General features: G+C 51.1%; 1 protein-coding gene across 5 annotated transcripts in view; it reads right to left on the reverse strand.

Annotated features, from left to right (window-relative positions):
• The window catches only part of KIAA1671 (KIAA1671 ortholog), a 201,878-nt gene that overhangs the window by 71,103 nt on the left and 111,740 nt on the right, over positions 1-19,035 (reverse strand). The gene's annotated exons all lie outside the window — the stretch shown is intronic.

The following is a 19,035-nucleotide window of genomic DNA, read 5'->3' on the forward strand; positions in this document are numbered from 1 at the left end:
TGTCCCTGCTATTCACACCCTGGTCTGGTCCCCTCAGAGTTGGGTCTCAGGGTCCAAGAAAATAAGGCAGGTATGATATGGTGTGACTTTCAAAGCTAGGTCATAAAAAGTATCACCGTTTCCACTTTGCTTTCTTAGAAGGTGCCAGCGGCAGCCAGCCACCGTGTTGTGAGGATGCACAAGCAGTCATATGGAGAGAACCACGTGGAGGGGATGTAAAATCCCCACCTACAGCCGGCGCCAACTTGCCAGCAATGCAAGCAAACCACTTTGGAAGTAGATTCCACATTCCCTGTAAACCGTCAGAGGGCTGCAGCCTTTGACTACAATTTAGTGAGGGTCCCTGAGCCAGAGCCATCCCACTCCACTGCTCCCAAATTCCTGTCTCACAGAAATCACAGTAGATACAAATGCCCAGAGGCAGGGCAGTGTCTGGCTCATCAGGAAACCAAGGTTTGGTGCAGAATGAGAGGGGAAAGGAGAGGCTGATGAGGGGTTTTTGCAGCAGCCTGCAGGTCCTATACGTTAGGAAGCATTATCCCATCATGGAGATGAGGAAACATGCATGGGGCACCAGATTCCACCTCCATGCGTGTCTCTGGCCCCGCCCACCACCCACTGGACTCTCCAGGGTCCCAAAACTTCTGGTCCCCAAAGTTTGTCCATTTCTTCACATGGAGTGACCATGGCCAGCTTCCTCCAGCAGGCAGGCCACTTCATGGCTCTGCTCCCTCACCTAGGAGATGAAGAACTCCAAGGGTGGGGGCAGACATGAGAAACAGTTGAGCCCTCCCCACCTCACTCCAGGAAAGCCACACTAGAAATACATAAAGAGTTGGGAAGGGACACAGCTTTTTAACAGACCATCTGGACACAGAGGTGGGAGATCTGGGAAACTTCAGGAGGCAATAATGCTAAATCAAAGCAGTACACAAATCACCTAAAAATGAGAATACCCAGTGCTGCCGAGGTTGTGATGAACAGGACACTTTTACCCACAGTGGACGGAAATGGAAACTGGTATATAATTCTGAAGGGAACTTAATGCCCAAGATCAAAGTCTTAAAAACAATGACCTGCCAGGTAGTGACCTACTGGTAGTGACCATGCAGAAACATGCTGATGTCTATAACTTACTTTGATATGGAGCAGAAAAATAAAAAACAAAGATGTACTAAGGAATGGATGGATGGATAGATTTTTATAAAGCAAATTTAGCAAAATGTCAGCAACTATAGAATGTAGCTGGTGATTATGTGTGAATCCCTCGTATAATTTTTCTGAATGTTTGAAAATTATGATAAAAAGATTCGGGTAGGAGGATGTGCCTGCCTTCTGACCCTGCAGTTCACGATCCAATTCCATGCCCAGAAACCTGTCTTTGGGAACGAGAAGGATCTATAAGAACATTGTGCTACAAGGATTTTTATCACAGTCATATATGAGGCTTATATTTGTGAAAAATTAGTAGGAGTCTAAGTAGGAGCCCAAAAGGGGACTTTGTTCAGTGCTATGCTGAGCCACACTGATGTGAGGGCAAGAAAGGAAAAAAATCAGTAATACTGATCCTGTCTTTATTTGTAATGTTAATGGTTTGCTCATCACGGATTTTTACATTAAATTTTACTTTTTAAAAATACCACAGGGGCTCCTGGGTGGCTCAGTGGTTGAGCATCTACCTTTGGCTCAGGGCGTGATCCTGGGGTCCTGAGATCAAGTTCCGCATCAGGCTCCCTATGGGAGCTTCTTCTTCTGCCTGTGTCTCTGCCTCTCTATGTCTCTCATGAATAAATAAAATTTTTCACACAGCAGGAGGTGCTCGGATGGTTCAGTCGGTTACACATCCAACTCTTGATTTTGGCTTAGGTCATGATCTTGGGGTGGTGGGATCAAGCCCTGTGCTGCGCTCTGCACTCTGTGTGAAGTCTGCTTCTCTCTCTCCCTCTGCTCCTTCCCTGCTCTCTCTCTCTCTCTCAAAAAAAAAAAAATAAATAAAAAATCTTTTTAAAACCCCCATATTAAAACATTATTTACCTTGATTACTGATTTTTTGGAGGTGCCTCTTTAAATTTTGCACTATAGGCATAAATTTTACACACAGGTCCCAGCCCTGGATTTGCTAAAACAGTACAGTATCACAGTGAACTGGGGACCTGCCTCTAGCTCTTATCAGCTGTGTGACGCTGAGTAAGTTACTTAACCTCTCTGATTTTCAGAGATGAAGTCATGAAACTCATCACTGCTGTTGACCCCACTGGTACCACTTCCTGTGTGCTGGGCATTGTGTTACATCATTGCATTACATCATCTGCTCCCCCCAGCAATGATATAAAGTTTGTACCATGACTGTTATCACCATTGTATAGATGGAAAAACTGAAGCACAGGAAGTTCAGTGACCAGCCCAAGGGCACACGGCTATTAAGTGGTGGAGTTTGCTACCCCCAGCCTCACACCTTTGACTAAGTAGAGGATGTCCAATCAGTATGGATGAAGGATAGGCAGCCAGACAAGCAGAGGAAAGCAAGTAGCAGGCAGGACTCCACAGTTCTACCTCCTTCCAGAAGGGAAGGGTGTTACGGAAGTGAGCTGAACAGCCAGATTGCCTGCCTGCTCCCTCCTCACTCCCTTTAGGTACAGTGTGGTCTGAAAGTGTGACTATAAAAAGCGTCGCTCCCTGAAAACTAGGACAGCACAAGCACTTTCCCCCCAGAGGGCTCTTTCTGCAAACTTCTATTCTCTCCAGGAAACTCCTGGGACGTTGCTGGGCATCAAAAAGGAAAGAAAGCCATCTCCTTACATAAGTAATCCCCCAAATGCTGCAGATGCTGCTAAGATCCAGAAAATGAATGGGAATTTGATTCACAGTGTGAGGTGGGACCCAGAGATCACCAGTTCCAGACAAGCATGTGCAGATCCCAGAATAAGAATGTCAGTCACTCATTCATTCAACAAACACTCTCTGTGACATTGTGACATCGTGTGTGAGCTCTGTGGGGGCCCAGACGAGGACTGATAGTCCCTGGGGAGGTCAGGGTAGCTTCCTCTTCTTAGTCATTAAGGGAGTGGGAGGGTATTCCAATGGACCTCCTCGACTTAAAGCTCCATTTTCTCCCAAGAATCTGATACAAACATGCATGCTCTGGAGAATTTCTCAGATAGAAGAAAAGGCCAGAAAAGAAATGAACAATTGCAACACAAGTACCAAGCGCTGTGATGGCCAAGTGAGTAACATGCTGTGGGACTATTAGAGGGCTCCCAGACCAAACCCAGAAAGTGGAGTGTTGAGAAAACAAGAACAAAGAGAAAATGATCATATACTGAGGATCCACAATTGGAAGAGGGGTATCTACGTGGGGTTCTGAAGGATGAATAGGAGTCTACCTAGAAGGGTGAAATGCAGACCCACATATGCAAAGGCCAGGGAGTGTGACCATATTAAGTCTTGCTCTTGCACTTGCTGTAGCCCTGCCTGAAGCTGTCTTCTCTATCCTTCGATCTCTACCCACCTCCAGACCAGCTTCAGCAACTTCCGCCTTTTCCATAGCAGCCCCAGGAAGTCTTGCTTACATGGCCCTCTTCACAGCCTGCTTCCCCAAACATGGCACATACCTGGCCTAGGAGTACGCTAATGTCACACTGCTGTGGGCAGTGATGCAGCAGAAATTGCAGCAACCATTAGTTGAGGATTTGCTATGTGCCGGGAACGAGTTACCCACACATCTCATGTAACTCCCACAACTACCTTATAGGGTGAGTAGTGATATTAATTGTCCCCACTTTGCAAAGAAGGACAGTGAGATTTAAAGAGCTGAAGGGACTTGCTCAAGATCACTGAACTGGCAAGTGGGGCTCTGGAACCTGAACCCAGGCATGTCTGATTCTAAAGCCCTCCCTAGCATGGAAGATAGTCTCTACCCATACCTCTAGGACCCCTTAAAATGTCCAATTCTTTCCCCAGCCCCGTGGCATGAGGGTGGTGACTATGCCACATGCTTCTCTGGGTTGTCGCCTCACCTCCTGGGGTCAAGAAACATGTGTAGAAGGACTGGTCTGCTTGTACATCAACCAGTTTCCTTTCTCGCCAACAGGTTTGCAGAATAATTCCCGGGACCACGTGTGGGAAGGGGTGACCCGAGGACCCAGTTTAAAATCTGTTCTGTCTCGCCTTCAGATGAAGCAACGCTGTCAGAGAGGCAGCCGATGGCTCGGGGTCTCCCTCCGAGGCTGAGCTCCTTCAGCTCAGAGTCATGGCTTCCTTATGGCAAAGAGAAGGTCATAAAGCCTGCCCGTTCCAAAGACTGTGGCAACAAACTGAGATCGTCCTTGCCCAGAGCAGATAAGACAATAATGGCAGCCACAAGGGGGGGTATTTATTCTATTAGAGTTGACATCATCCCATCATCCAGGTGAAGCAGAGGCTCATAGAGGGTTGGAACTGGAATGGCCAGCAGAGACAGATGCAGGCCAACCTTTTCATTTCACCCCAGAAACAGGCCGAGGTGGAGGGCTGTGTCTCAGACCCCACAGTAAATCTGTGGCAGGTACCCTCTGATTTCCCAGAGGAGACCCAGAGTCTTGGATTTCGGCAGGACCCAGCCTTCTCTCTATCCCAGCCAAATTGGACAAACTGCCGTCCTGGGCTACACCATGTCGTCCCTCATTCAGCTCTTTGCAGATGCTGTTCCCACTGTCTAGGACACCATTCTATCCATTCCTCACCTGCTCAGCTTAGGTACACCCTCCTCCAAGAAGCCTTCCTTGATTTTTTCATGTTCATGGGAAGACACCTTTGGTCCCACCTGGCCATCTTACCCCCCACCCCCAGCCCACATCATTAACATGCTGCACTGGAACCCGATTTACCCATCAGTCTCCCCTCTGAGCCCATGGGCAGCAGGGACATGACACATGCACCCTTGATTCGTAGCATGCATTGCTCAGCAGGTATGAGACATGTCTACCGTGTGAAATGAAGGAACCACTGAGGTTTGAACCCAAGTCATACAACTCCTAGCATCCCTCTCACTAGGCTTGTTTCCAAGGCAACAGGGAAAAGAATTCTGATATGAAAAAAAAAAAACCACAAAAAACAACAAACCCAGAAATGGCTTGATCTTCCAAGTCAACCCCAGATTATTTATAAACCAGGCCCGAGACTATTTCCTGTGTTCATTCACCACATTCTTACTCAAATAGCCATTTTAATCACCTAAGATGCCCTTAATTAACCTTGGAAGGGGAGGAAAAAAAATCACCTGGAAAGGAGATCTTTCTAGAAACAGCCGGGGTCTCATCACCTTTCCTCATCAGGCCCCACTCTGAGCTCAAGTGGAAAGTAGCGCTCTCCATGCCAGAGGGTGCACTGTGCAGCCCTGCCTGGCGCAGCAAGGCCAGTCTGTAATTACAGCCCCTCTGCCAAGAGCGGGCATCTAATAAAGCTGCATGCCCTGGCCTCCTCTAAATGTAAACCAGGGCCTAATTCACCGGGCCGGGCTGCCCACGGGGCCCCTGACCTGCAGCCACCCTCTCCTCGGGCATCCCAGCAAAGAAGGGAGTGCCTGGCTCTGGTCTTTGTCTGGTTGCCTCCCCTGGGGTTGGACGATACATTTCTTTCCACCATAGCAGCTGAATTTCCACATTTTGGGATCTGTTAGCAAAAGAGAGCCAAGATGTTCTTGGGGGACAACAAATTAGAGCTGGGAGGGGGGATACATGAGGCCTGTCCCCTAAGAAATGTATCTCCAAACTGTGAGCTTTTATTTGGAGTCTGCAGCAAGTATAATAACAAATCACAGTAGTTCTCATTAGCCAGGGGCCTACTGTGCACCCTGTCACTGCCTTGGCCGATATCAGGAGGGCTGTAAAGATCACCGTATGGACCAGGGGACACAGACTCCAAAAGACAAAGTCACTAGCCCATGTCACACGGCTGGTGCGTGGAGAGCCGTGACTCAGACCTGGGTCTGGCTAAGCCCGCAGCCTGGGCTCTTCTCCACCTGTGTGTGTCAGATTGAGGCAGGCTTGTGGGGTGCATGAAACATGGTCAGGGGAGGAAAGGCCCTACCCTGTGTTCTTCCTCCTTGCTCTCTGCTGCACTTCCTCAGGCCTGGGTCAGCCACGAACTCCAAGGAAAGCCTGATGGTGATGAGCACAAGGTTCCCCAAGATGGCCTCAGGGACCCCGTCCTGCCCTCAGCTCCAACAAGAGCCCAGCTGCATCCTCAGCTCCAGGGACCAGCAACACCCGGTGGCTTCCAAGGGCTTCTTGCATCCCACCTCCTCCAGGCATGCCCTGGGCCAGCAGACCCAGGCTTGAGGCCCACTAGGTCTGCCCTCAGTTGCTGCGAGTCTTCAGGCAGGGATCCCCTCCTCTCTGGGTCTTGATTCCCCAAGAAGACTATACTAGAAGATCATGGGTTAGTCCAGCTCAAAACCCCGGGCCACCCCCTCTCAAAGGCAACCTGACCTGGCCTTGAGAGACCAGCAGATCTGGGTTCAAATACCATGTGGCCATCTCTTGCCTGAGCGGCCACATCTCACAAACGGAATCATGACACCTGCCCCCTGTAAAGTGCAAGTGGTGCACACCAAGTAGGCCCCCAGCCAAGGTAGGCAGGAAGGCATCAAGAGTCCCACAGGGGATGCCCATGGCTGGGGAGCTCACGTTTTGAAAACAAACTTATGAAGAAGAATGGCCTCCCAGAGGCCAAATCAACATCTGCTCACACACTGTGCAGACGTGGCTGGTACTCCCTAAGCACGGACGGTGTGCCAAGCCCTACGCGTCTATGTCATCCCCACAGACACAGTGGAGGGCGGGGCTCCCACGACGGACTCCTCACTGAGTGACACTGGGCAAGTGGCTTGCCTTCCCTGAGCGCATCCTTCTTTGTCTTTAAAATGGGATACAACAGCCCCCTGTTTCCCCGGGGATGCTGAAGGTACACAATGTGTGTTCTTCCCACCTCTTGGGAGTACAAACACGGCTCCCATCTTAGAGAGGACCCCAAGACAGAGTGAACAGAGGCCAAAGGCTGCACAGCAATTCAGTGCCAAAGTCTGGCTTGGAAGCCTGTGCTCCAAGCCGCCCTCTCCAAAGCTGTGGCTCAGTGGGCACTCGGGGGCCCGTGCCGCTGGCCTCCCACGCCAGCCCCCACCACTGCCACCCCTCAGTTTGCCAGCCCTCTGGCCCTCGTCAGCCCTCCTCCCATCGTAGAGCTGCTGTGAGTAGCATCCCTGCTTGCCTCCACATGGGAGCGGCTTCCTCCCGACCCCGCTGGAGGTCCATTCCCCAGTGCCCTGTGTCTCCGCATGCACGCTGTGCCACCCACGTTGTTCCAGGAGCCACGCTGTGCCAGGCAGGGAGGCCAGGCGGAGGGGCAGCCGGGTTGCCTGGGCAGCCTAATAGAGGTACGTCACCCCTTAGGAGTGGGCACAAGGCACGTCCTAGCAGCCTCCGAGTCCTGGACCTCGGGCTAGCCCCGACTCAAAGGCTTCCAGAGCCCTGCCTCACTAGGGCAATCAAGGGGAGACCCCCAGCTCCTGGTTACGTCCTGGCCACTCCTCTTACCAGGATGCTTCTAGTTCCTGAGTCTTAGCTCCTCAGAGAGTATGCCCCTGACCTCCCAACACAAAGGGGCTGCCCACAGCTGACCCTCTCTATCACTGTTCTTTCTCTTCTGTGTTAACACCTACCATCCCCTGGCATTCTCCTGATCATTTCTTACTATCTCTCAAAGGAAGGCTCTTGAGAACAGAAACCCTGGATGTCTTATCTTATTCTCTCTGCTATTGTCCCTGCACCTAGCACCCTGGAGGTGCCCAGTGTTGGATGGATGGATGGATGGATGGATGGATGGATGGATGAAGTGAAGCAGGGAGAGGAAGGAAGAATTTCTACTGTATTTCTACTGTAATCTCATCCCTTCCTCTCCTCCTTTCTGGCCAATTCCTACCCATCTTTAAAGACATCGCAATGATGTCCCCGCCTCCAGGAAGCCTCTCCTGCCATCCTCTGCACTCAGTTCAGCACCTCCTCTGGGCTCCCCAACCCCTGGGCTACCCCCATCACTGCATTCTCTTAGGTGCCATACTAGAAGGGCCAATTTCCACATCCTCTGCCCACCGGCTGCAGACACTGTGAAGGTCAGGGCTGTGTCTATTCCATCCTGAATCTCCAGGGCCCATCCTGAGGCCAGGCACAGAGTAAGGAGCTCAGCATTGCAGCCTCAGCTTATCGCGCCCCAACCACACCGCAAGCACAAGCTGAGCACTTTGAATCAGAGAGTTCATGGACTCCTCAGCATCACCTTGTAAGGAGGCGGGACCATCTTGTTCCCATTTTACAGACAAGGGCAGTAAGGCTCAGAGAAGGCAAGGTCTTTGGCCAGGCTCACACAGCAAGGGTGCTTTGTGGCCACTATGCCACACTGTCCTCCAGCCTGGGCCTCCCACGAAGCAGGGGGACAGGGAGGTGAGGGGAGGAGATGGCATCAGCTCCACGGCAGGAAGACACTTACTGAGTACCTACCACTCATGAGATGCTTTACACACACCCTCATTCAGCCCTCGCCATCCCTCAAAGGAGGCACCACTCTCCCCAAATCTCAGAGGAAGGAACTGAGGCCAAGGGCACACAGGGTGTACCCAGCTCAACTCACTCAAGACAACTGGGCACCAGAAAGCTAATCAAAGAATGGAGCCAGAAAAATATAGCTGTGAACAGCATTCTTCCTTCCTGGCCAAGCCCTGAAGGCTTGCTCATTGAATGAATGGCTGCTCATTTCCCAAACCCTAGCCAACGGGACATAGGGGGAAGCTGGCTGGCTGGATTACAGGGAGCAGTCTTCTTCCCAATGCACCCCCTCTTTGTTGGCTGGATGTTGTCACCTCTCCTTTGGATGGCTGGAGCCATGGCAGCCATGCTGGGTCCATGAGGGGATGAGATGCTGAGGAGAGAGTAGGAAGGTAGAAAGAACCTGTTTGATCCACTAATCTAGAATGTGGGAAAGGGCCACATAGCAAATATTCTAGATTTTGGAGGCCACACGTGGTCTCTGTTACATTTTGGCAGGGGGAGCGGGGGCAGAGGAGAATTTTTTGCAACTTTTTTTCCCAATCTTTTAAAAATTTAAGATTATAAACTTGAAATTGTAAAATTAAAAATTTAAAACTTGGGACTCCTGGGTGGCTCAGCAGTTAAGCATCTGCCTTTGGCCCAGGGTGTGTTCCCGGGGTCCTGGGATCGAGTCCCCCATTGGGCTTCTTGCAGGAAGCCTGCCTCTCCCTCTGCCTGTGTCTCTGCCTCTCTCTCTGTGTCTCTTATGAATAAATAAATAAAATCTTTAAAAAAAATTTTAAACTCATTCTTAGCTCTACATTTGCTGCACCTTGCCCTACATCCTCCTTGACCATAATGTAAACTATGTGAAGAGACATGTGTCCTTATTGTTTGGCCCATCTTTGTGAGGTCTCTTGTTACTTTCGGCATCCTCAAAAGCATCCTCACTGATCCAGTGACGGTGGTGCACCAAACATTGGTGAGAGTGGGGGGCATCCAAAATTCTCAGGGAGTTTGAAGCAAAATGGTGTGACTACTTCGGAAAACTGTTTCTTAAACAGTTTCTTAAAAAGTGTAACAGACACATGGCATGGGATCCAGCCATTCCACCTCTAGGTACTTACCCAAGAGAAATGAAGGCATGCGTCCATACAGAGACTTGTGCACGAATGTTCACAGCAGCTTTGTGCATTAGAGCCTCAAACTAGAATCACCCCAAATGTCTACTAACAGGTGAACAGATACACAAATGGGCACATCAGCAATAAGAAGGGATGAGCTATCCACATCCGCTACAGCATGGATGAATCTCAAAATAATTAATGCAAAGCGCGAGAGACTCAGATGAGGAGGAGGGTGCTCCCAGTATGTGATTCCTTTATATAAAATCCTAGGGGCTCCTGGGTGGCTCAGTCGATTAAGCAACTGCCTTTGGCCCAGCTCATGATCCGGAGTCCTGGGATGAAGCCCTGAATCAGGCTCCCTGCTCAGCAGAGGGTCTGCTTCTCCTTCTCCCTCTGCTCCTCCCCCCAACTCATGCTTGCACTCTCTCTCAAATAAATAAATAACATCGTTTTTTAATTAATTAAAATAAAATAAAATCCTAGAAAATGCAAACTAATTGATAGTGACCAAGAGCAGATGAGTAGTTGCTTCAGGGCAGGGAGGGAGGGAGGGACAGATGATAGGAGGGAACTCTCGGGGGGTGATGGATGTGTTTGTGATTTTACTTGGGGTGGTGGTTCCTTGGGAATATACATGTCAAAACTCCTTGAATTGTACACTTTAAATATGTGTAAGTCATTACAGCAATTATAGCTCAATAAAGCTATCCAAAGCAACTGTCCATGGTGGCTCTTAGAACAAGCAGAACTCTGAGGGTCAGGGACATGGGGTGAGTAAGCGGTGGCCAAGTGGGGCCAGCAGAAAACCAGGTGGGGAGGGAAAGCCTGGGAAACCAGAGGCCCCAGCAGACCTTGTGTGTCTTGTGTGAAGGATAAGAACAGCTCTTTTAGCTCCATAGAGTAGGTGAGGACAGGTGAGACATGGCCCCAGCATGTTGTGAATTTGGTCCCCAGGGTCCCCAGACACAGCTCTTGGAGATAGACTGTGGACAGGTGGCCTTAACCGCTGCCCAGATTCGAGGACCCAATGGGGGCCGTGCCAAACACCCATGAGTTCTTGGGATTCCCAGGCATGGGTGCTGGTATATGGGATTAGGCTCACCATGGTTCTTCTGGTCTGATTAGATCGTGGCCACTCACCGTCACTCCCTGGGAGCTCTAGACCCTGCACTCATTCCAGAGAGAACAGGAAAGCCAGGTTTAGTTCTCTAACTGCCACCTGCACCAGGCAGGCGACAAGTCTGGTCTGCGGCTCTCAGCCCTCCTTCTGATCCCAGGGGCGGTCTGATCCACAGCAGGTGAGGCAGTAACCTTGGCTTCCTCCCTCAGGAGTGGTGCTTTCAAGGGAACTTTCTGTCCTGGCCAGAGAAGGCACGCCTGCAGACAAGGGGGAGGAGGCTCAGGCTCACCAGAGTGTAGGTCCAGCGAAATGATAACAGGCTGGGGAAGGGACAGACCCGGAAAAGGAGAGGAAACATGGTTGTATCAACTGGATGTGGAGGGACAGGTTAGGGGCAGATTCACATGTCATTGACTTTACTTACAGGTCCCCTAATGTTCTTTTATTTTTTTTAAATATTTTTTTAAATTTTATTTATTTATGATAGGCACACAGTGAGAGAGAGAGGCAGAGACATAGGCAGAGGGAGAAGCAGGCTCCATGCACCGAGAGCCCGACGTGGGATTCGATCCCGGGTCTCCAGGATCGCGCCCTGGGCCAAAGGCAGGCGCTAAACCGCTGCGCCACCCAGGGTTCCCCCTAATGTTCTTTTAGAGAGACACATACACAGTACAATTTTTTAGTTTTAGTGTTTTGCTCCTGGATGCTGGGATGTGAGTTCAGGGCAGAGACTGGACCACATGGAGCCCCCTCTTTTCTAAGACCCACACGTATGGCTTCTCAGAGAATCTCCAAAACCACACTTTCAGATGGCAATACCTCTGCCATGTTGCAGAGGCTCAGAGGTGTTCAGTGTCATGCCCAAGGTCACTCAGCAGGAAGTGGCAAAGGAACCTGGGTCTGTCCGGTTTGCAGGCTGATGCCCTTTTGTATATGTTTCCTGGAGTGAGCCTTTATCAAAGTCTCGAACATCCTCATGCAAAACTGGCACATCACAGCTGTCTTGTTTATTTCCAAGGCCTTCCCAGTCCCTGGGACTCCCCCACCCCCAACTACACACACACACACACACACACACACACACACACACACACACACACACAAGTAGCTGCAGAAGGAATGGGTGGATCTAGCAGGGGGCCGGGCCCTTTGGGTCTAACCCACTCATCTGCTCCACAGAACCACCCCAAGGGTCCACATGTGCCAGTGCCAGGCCCCTCCAGAAAGCTCAGAGCTCTGGGCAGAACCGCCTCCCCCATGTTTAAATAGGATGGTTCTGTTCCTGAAAGGAGTGTTACAATGTACATTGACCAGAATTTATTTATTTTAAAGATTTTATTTATTTATTCATGAGAGACACACAGAGAGGCAGAGACACCGGCAGAGGGAGAAGCGGGCTCCATGCAGGGAGCCTGATGTGGGACTCAATCCTGGAACCCCGGGATCACTCAACCACTGAGCCACCCAGATGCCCCAACTAACCAGAATTTAAATAAAAACTCAACACAAACAAAAAATAATAATAAAAATATTATTAGATTTAATTAATTAATTAAACTAGTTCTATCCCTCATCCCACCAGGAAAGGTCCTATTCGTTCTGACAAAACTCCTTTCCCAAGAGGGTCTGAGTTGGCCGTTTGCTTATAACAAAGGAGCTGCCACCTTGCCTCCCAAGTGGGGTCCTACAGTGCCCCAACATGGAAACTACTCAGGGCGAGGCAGGAGCTGATAAAGTCTCTGTTGGAAGCAGGACTGAGAGAGGACGGCGGGGTGGGTGGGGGTGGCGGGGGCCAGAGTGTCGGGGAAGATCCCAGTGCCACCCTGTTCTTACCTAAACAAGTTATTTTTGGCACATAATAATAACTACCATACTACCTTCCGTTCCCTCTGCCGAGTGTTCTCATTTCCAAATGGACTTAATGAGATCCTTTAGAGGAAGGACCTCTCTGAGCAATTGACAATGTGTGCAGTAATGAGATGCCAGCAGCGAGTGTCACTTAATGGAAACCAAGTGAACAGAAACAGGTCAGTGGAGGGGGTAGCCATCACTTGCGTGCCTACCATGTGGGCTGAGCACAGCATCCACCAACCGCCCACTGAGGTCCTGTCTCCACTTGAAAGACAAGAAATGTGGACCTCAGATTTGACTGCCAACCTGGAAAGCACAGCCCAGAGTGCCTGGGTACAAAATCTGGCCTGCCTACCAAAAAGCTGTGTGACCTTGGGCAAGTTGTTGAACCTCTCTGAGCCTCAATCTCCTGGTCTGTACACAGAGATGATTAATAGTAACTACTTCATTTTTAAAAAAAAAAAAAAGGTTTTATTTATTTATTTATTCACGAGAGACATACAGAGAGAAAGAGACATAGAGAGAGAAAAAGGCTCCCTGCAGGGAGCCTGATGCAGGACTCAATCCTGGGATCCTGGAATCACCACCTGAGGCGAAGGTAGACGCTCAACCACTGAGCCACCCAAGTGCCCAGTAGTAACCGCTTCAGAGGGCTTTTGTGAGGAAGAAGTGAGACGCTACCTGGGCATCGCTCAGCACGTAGTAAGTGCTCAGAGACTCTTCCAATAGCTGGATTTGAACCAGGCACCTTCCTGCTTCCAAAGCTTAGTCACTTCACTTTCCATCCTTCACCCCCAAGTCTCCCTTCCTTTCCCCCTCTGCACTCAGCAGTGACTTCACCTCTCACTACACTGCAAGAAATCAAAGCAGTCGGAGGAGAAAGAACTCACCCTCTCTTACCCCCCCATCCAGGACCCCCACCTGCTTCCCCCTCCTACTGCCAGAATGACTGGGGTGCATGCAGCCCAGGCCAGCCCTCCTCTTGTGCACCAAGGCACCACCTCTCACCAACTCCAGGAGATCAGCCCCGCATCCAACTGTCCCTCGTCCCCCTGCGGCCCCCAGGGCCCCCCTCTGCTGGGCCAGCTCCACTGGGAAAGCCTCAACATCACCCATCTTTAAAAGCCAGATGGAGGGACGCCTGGGTGGCTCAGCAGTGGAGCATCTGCCTTCGGCTCAGGTCCTGATTCTGGGGTCCTGGGATCCAGTCCCACATCGGGCTCCCTGCATGGAGCCTGCTTCTCCCTCTGCCTGTGTCTCTGCCTCTCTGTGTCTTTCATGAATAAATAAATAAAATCTTAAAAAGAAAAAAAAAAGCCAGATGGAACTTCTTCGGTCCCATCCCCCTCTCTGCTTGGAAAACTAATGACATCTGAAATGTACAGCAGAACAGAACTCCTGATGCCCGGCCCCAGATCTGCTCCCTCCTCACTCCTGCCTCTTGTCTGTTGCAGCAAAAAGTGCCACCACCCACCCCACTGTCTTGGCCAGGAGCCTGGAACATTCCTCAGTTTCTCTTCTCTCCTCACCACCCGCTCCTCAAAACTACAGCCTGAACCAGATCACTTCTTCCCCACCCCTCCATCCTGCCTCAGCACCAGAGCCAAGCTCCGGTCGCCCCTGGCATCCCCGCTCTATCTCCTGCCCTTCTAGGTAGGGCACCCCCACACACACACAACAGCCTGGATGAGTTATACAATCCTCCGTGTCATCATGTTAGCCCCCACTGAGAGTGCTCCCTCAAGCTCCCCACGGCAATCAGAAAAACCTCCAAATTCTCCACCCTGGCCCTCAAGACCCTCACCTGCTTCCCTCATTTGCTCATTCGTAGGCCAGCATATTGGCCTTACCATTGGTCTCAACCCCCCCAGCCCAGTTCCCGCCTCAGGGCCTTTGCTTGTGCTGCTCCCCTGGCCCGAAACTCTCCTCCCCCAGATCCCCACATGGTGGCTCCTTCTTTCAGATCCCTGCACAAATACCATGCCCTCCTAGAGCCCTTTCCAGTCTCTGCTCCACTATTCTGTGTGATTGTCTTCAGGCATTTATCGGTATTTGCCATTCGTATATACCCACTGTCTCTCCCACTAGAACACACACTCTGCTAGGGCAGGGACCGTGCTTTTCTTTTTCCACAATAATGCTCAGGGCCAAGACCAGCATCTAGCACAGAGGAGATGGAGCCTGATGGACACGGGCCTGGGAGGTGCCTGACAAATACTTGCGGGCTAAAGCACGTCGGCCAGCAGAGACTCAGTAGCAGGATCCACCTCTCAACCCCTCACTGTACAAAATGCACTTCAAAGCCAAAATTCTGTAACCGAGATACAGCGGTTGAAGGTCTACTGGAGACCACACATAAGAACACAATCCACTGTATTACCCAGTAGCCATGGCAACTGAAATCTTCAAGTACACTTCTCTCTCGCTTTAACTTTTTATGCAGAAATTTCTAAAGGAAATGTTCAGATTCCTTTCTCTGGTGACATTCCACAGAATACGCATCCTCATTTGGCTCCCAGAGGAAAAAAAATGCAAAATGTCGGATTCCTACGAGATAAACTGGTTTGCAAAGAAAGACGATTTTCATTTTTCTAAAATGAGTCTAATTCTGAGCGCAGAAACCAAATCCTAGCAATAAGGATTACTAGAAGCAGACAAGAGCTGTGTTTGTAATCAGGCACTTTAACCTTCATGAGTTCACTTAGTCATTCAACAAATATTCACTGAACGCCTACTGTGTGCCAGGTGCGGTGCTGGACTCTGGGGATGCAGCAACTGGATGAGACAGAGGAACATCTTCCTGCCCTCGTGGTCGCTGCGGTCCAAAGAGACAGCCATCCAGTGGAAGAGCATTCCCAGCAAGGAAGGGCAGCAAGTGACAGGGTAGAGGAGAAAGAACTGTGGGATCATGTACATCTACGATTTGTTGGCTGTGTGACCCTGGGCAAGTTGCCTTGCCTCTCTGAGCCGGGGATAAAATGGTAGGAACAATATTCTTTGATGGGGGTGCTACACGGGCCCAGTGAGAGGACAGAGAAAATGCCTTGCGTGGTGTCTGGTATACAGCAAGCACTCAGTAACTAGCAATCCCCTTTACCTTACAGAGGAAGAGGAGCCAGCCCCTGGCTGTGTCTCCCATAGGGGCTTGGGAAAGTTTCTCGGGGCATGAGGTTTTCCCAACGGAATGCCCGTGCTCTAGGGGACCGAGGGACTCTGGAAGACATCCGAGCTTCCACTTTCAGAGCAAACGTGCAGAGGCGGGTAGGGGGAGGGGACACAGGTGTTAGCCACCAGCTGACTTAGTCACCCCGCTACCTGGGTGCCCACCTGGGCGGCCAGAGGCCTGGGAACCGTCCAGGTGCAGAGCCAGGCTGCACAGGCCAAAAATCAAGAGCAGGGGGGGATCTCGAAGAGAACCTGCTACTGTGGGCTTCTCGCCAAACTAGCCGTGTGCTCGGTGAGGCTGCGCAGGGCCTTGAAGACTTGAGGAGAAGCACCGAGATCTCTCGGTTGAGAAGGCATTGGTTGCTGAGGGCTCCTGAGCTCGAGAGGCCTGGAGGGTTCCCTGAGAACCAAGAACGGGAGGAGGCCACTGGGCCAGAACCCTCGGAAAGAGCCACCTGTACTCCCTGGATTCTCATAGCTGGAGAGAAACTCTGACCAGTGATCTGACCCTGGAGCATCAGACGGGGTGCAGGCATGAGGGCTCAGACCACACTCATGTTTGAGGGCCGGCCACGCTGTTCTCAGCTTCCAGCCCGAGTCCACACACACACACACACACACACACGTTCCTTCTGTGCAAACACCTCCCCAGCCCCCTCTCTCCTGGCCCACTTAGAAAATCTCTATTCAAAACTTCAGATGACCCAGCGGGTCCTGCACAAGGCTGGGCACTTGTCCTGCAGACACAACATGCCCAGGGCACCAAGACGCCCACATAAGCACGTTCACTGCAGCCTCGCTTACGGGGCGTAAAACTCGAAATGACCCACGTGTCCAACCAGAGGGGACCTGGTTCACTAAATGACGGTGAGAGGACAAATCTAGACCCATCAGACAGAATGAGAGGCCTACTGTGCTCATAGAGAAAGAGCTCGTGTTTACGGGAGAAGGAAATACCACGGCATAGAACACTACCCATAGAAGAGCAAGACCTGATTTGTTTTAAAGACGTGTGTGTGTACACGTGGGAGGATATACAGAAACGTGCACAGGTGCAGGTAGTCTTCCGTGTGCAGAGCACATCTCTGAAAGGAGACGTCCTGAAAACGGTCACCAGGTTTTGGAGAGCAACAGCAGGCTGGAAGTGACAGGGAGCAATTTTCCTTTAGAATGTAATTTTGCTCTGTTAGAAATGCTCACCGTGCGTGCGTGCGTGTGTGTGTGTGTGTGTATATCACTTTCTCGATTAAAAAACACGACTTCTTTTTTAATGTTTGGACATCACCTGTCTTAAGACTTTTCTCCCCCTACCTAATCTTGCCTGGGTGCGTGGAGGCATTCCAGGTATGGCCTGACTGCCATTTAGGAGGGTGTGTCCCCCCCATGCCTTGGAGGCAGGGAATGTGGGGGCCGTGCCTCTGCGCCCCCTCTGCGAGTCTGGCACCTCGTGGGCTTGAAGAAAGAACAACACTGTCAACCCTCGTTTACCCACTCTCATCTCAACAGATTTCCATGTTTACCAAGTTACTGTTTATTAAGCACTGACTACTCGATGCGAGCCAATCCACACCTGGGGTCTCGCTGAATTGAGTCAGTAACCCTCGAGCCTGGCCGGCTGTCACAGATGCTGTCAGTACCACCCACCCAGGTCCCCTGGACTGGCAGGGACACCCACCCCCCTGGTTCTGGGGTGCCTACTGCCACAACAACAGACCTTGGCTAACGGAGGAAGAGCCGCCCAGCTGCCCCAAGGTGGGCCCCGTCTGGACGTGCTGTTCACCCTCCCAGACTCCTCCAGGGGTCCGGCCAACTCTCAACCTGTCCATCACTAACTCCTGTGCGTGTGAATCCCTGTCTCAGGCTCTGCTTGTTGAGAACCCAGCCTGAGGCACTGCCTCCTGATCTCAACTGGGGCAGGCAGTTCTCTAAACACAGTTGCTGGGAATCTGCTGAAATCCTATCTCTGCCGCCTTGGCACACGGGAGTTTAAAAAAGCAAGAGACATGGAGCCAAGTGGGAAATAGGATCCTGGATCTTTTTATTTTTTTTAAAGGTTTATTTCACACTTAAAGTCAAGAAGGCAGATTTGAACCCTGGTCTCACAGACCCCAAAGCCCCAAAGCCTTGACTGTTCTGTGCTTGATGCTATTGGGCGGTTACCTTGCCCGGCTGTGTCAGAACAAGGTGATCTGCAGGGGCTGGCTCTGTGGTGTAGAACATTCTCCTGGGCTGCCCTTGCTGGGTGCAGCACGAGAATAGAAACTGCTAACACGGGCAGGAAGAGGGGCCTCAGGGAGGTACTGATCCACGGCCAGACGGTGCCGGGGCCCAGAGGGGTGCCTTGGCCCCACTCACAGCCAGCCCAGCATGAAGAAAAGAGGGAAGCAGCTCTCAGGCAGGCTTTTGGGGACTTCCTGTCCACCTGTGCAGACTGGAACAACAGGAAAAGTCTGCGGTGGGGCCCGGGGGGCAGGGCAGGGGCCAAATCGAGACGGACGAGGTCCACCCCACCAGCCTTCCCTTCTCAGCCCTTCTTGGGGACAGGAACTCCTACAAAGGTCAGGGCAGCCCATGAAGCATCTGCTAAGCACCTGCTGCATGCTTGGCCCTGTACTAAAACCGGCATAAAGACATGGACAAGATACAGAATTTACCTCCCCTACAAAGTGTCATTTATTCACTCATGCCGTCAGTGCAACATGCATTTATTGAGCACCTACTGTGCACCATGCCTTTATTGAGCACCTACTGTATACACACCTAGGAACTGGGGAGTTTCGCTTTTCATTCATTAACTCATTCTGCTGAACATTCGTCAACAGCGTGAATGGATGTCAAGTGCTGCGTTGTGCGACAAGAACACAAATACGGGGCACAGTCACTGCTCTCAGGCTCATCCACCCATTCATTTCTTCATTTGTGCAGTACAGTGAGCCCTTACTGAGCGCCTGCTATGTGTCAGGGGATGTGGGTAGGAGACAACCTTTGCCCTCGACCAGCCAGCTGTTCTTCACTCCTTCATCCCTGATGGGTTCAGCTCACCAAACAAATACCAGGTACCTACTGGATGTTAGACCCTGGAAGGCCCATGAATGAGCCCCAAGGCTGGCCCTGGAGGAAACAGAGAACCCAGTCCTCACACAGGGGTGAGTAAGGGCTTGGTTCCTCCATGGGGCCCACAAGGCCCCACTTGACCATTCCTCAAAAGTTCCAA

Source organism: Nyctereutes procyonoides, unplaced genomic scaffold (genome assembly GCF_905146905.1).
Source record: "Nyctereutes procyonoides isolate TBG_1078 unplaced genomic scaffold, NYPRO_anot_genome, whole genome shotgun sequence".
In the NCBI taxonomy this organism is placed as follows: Eukaryota; Metazoa; Chordata; class Mammalia; order Carnivora; family Canidae; genus Nyctereutes; species Nyctereutes procyonoides.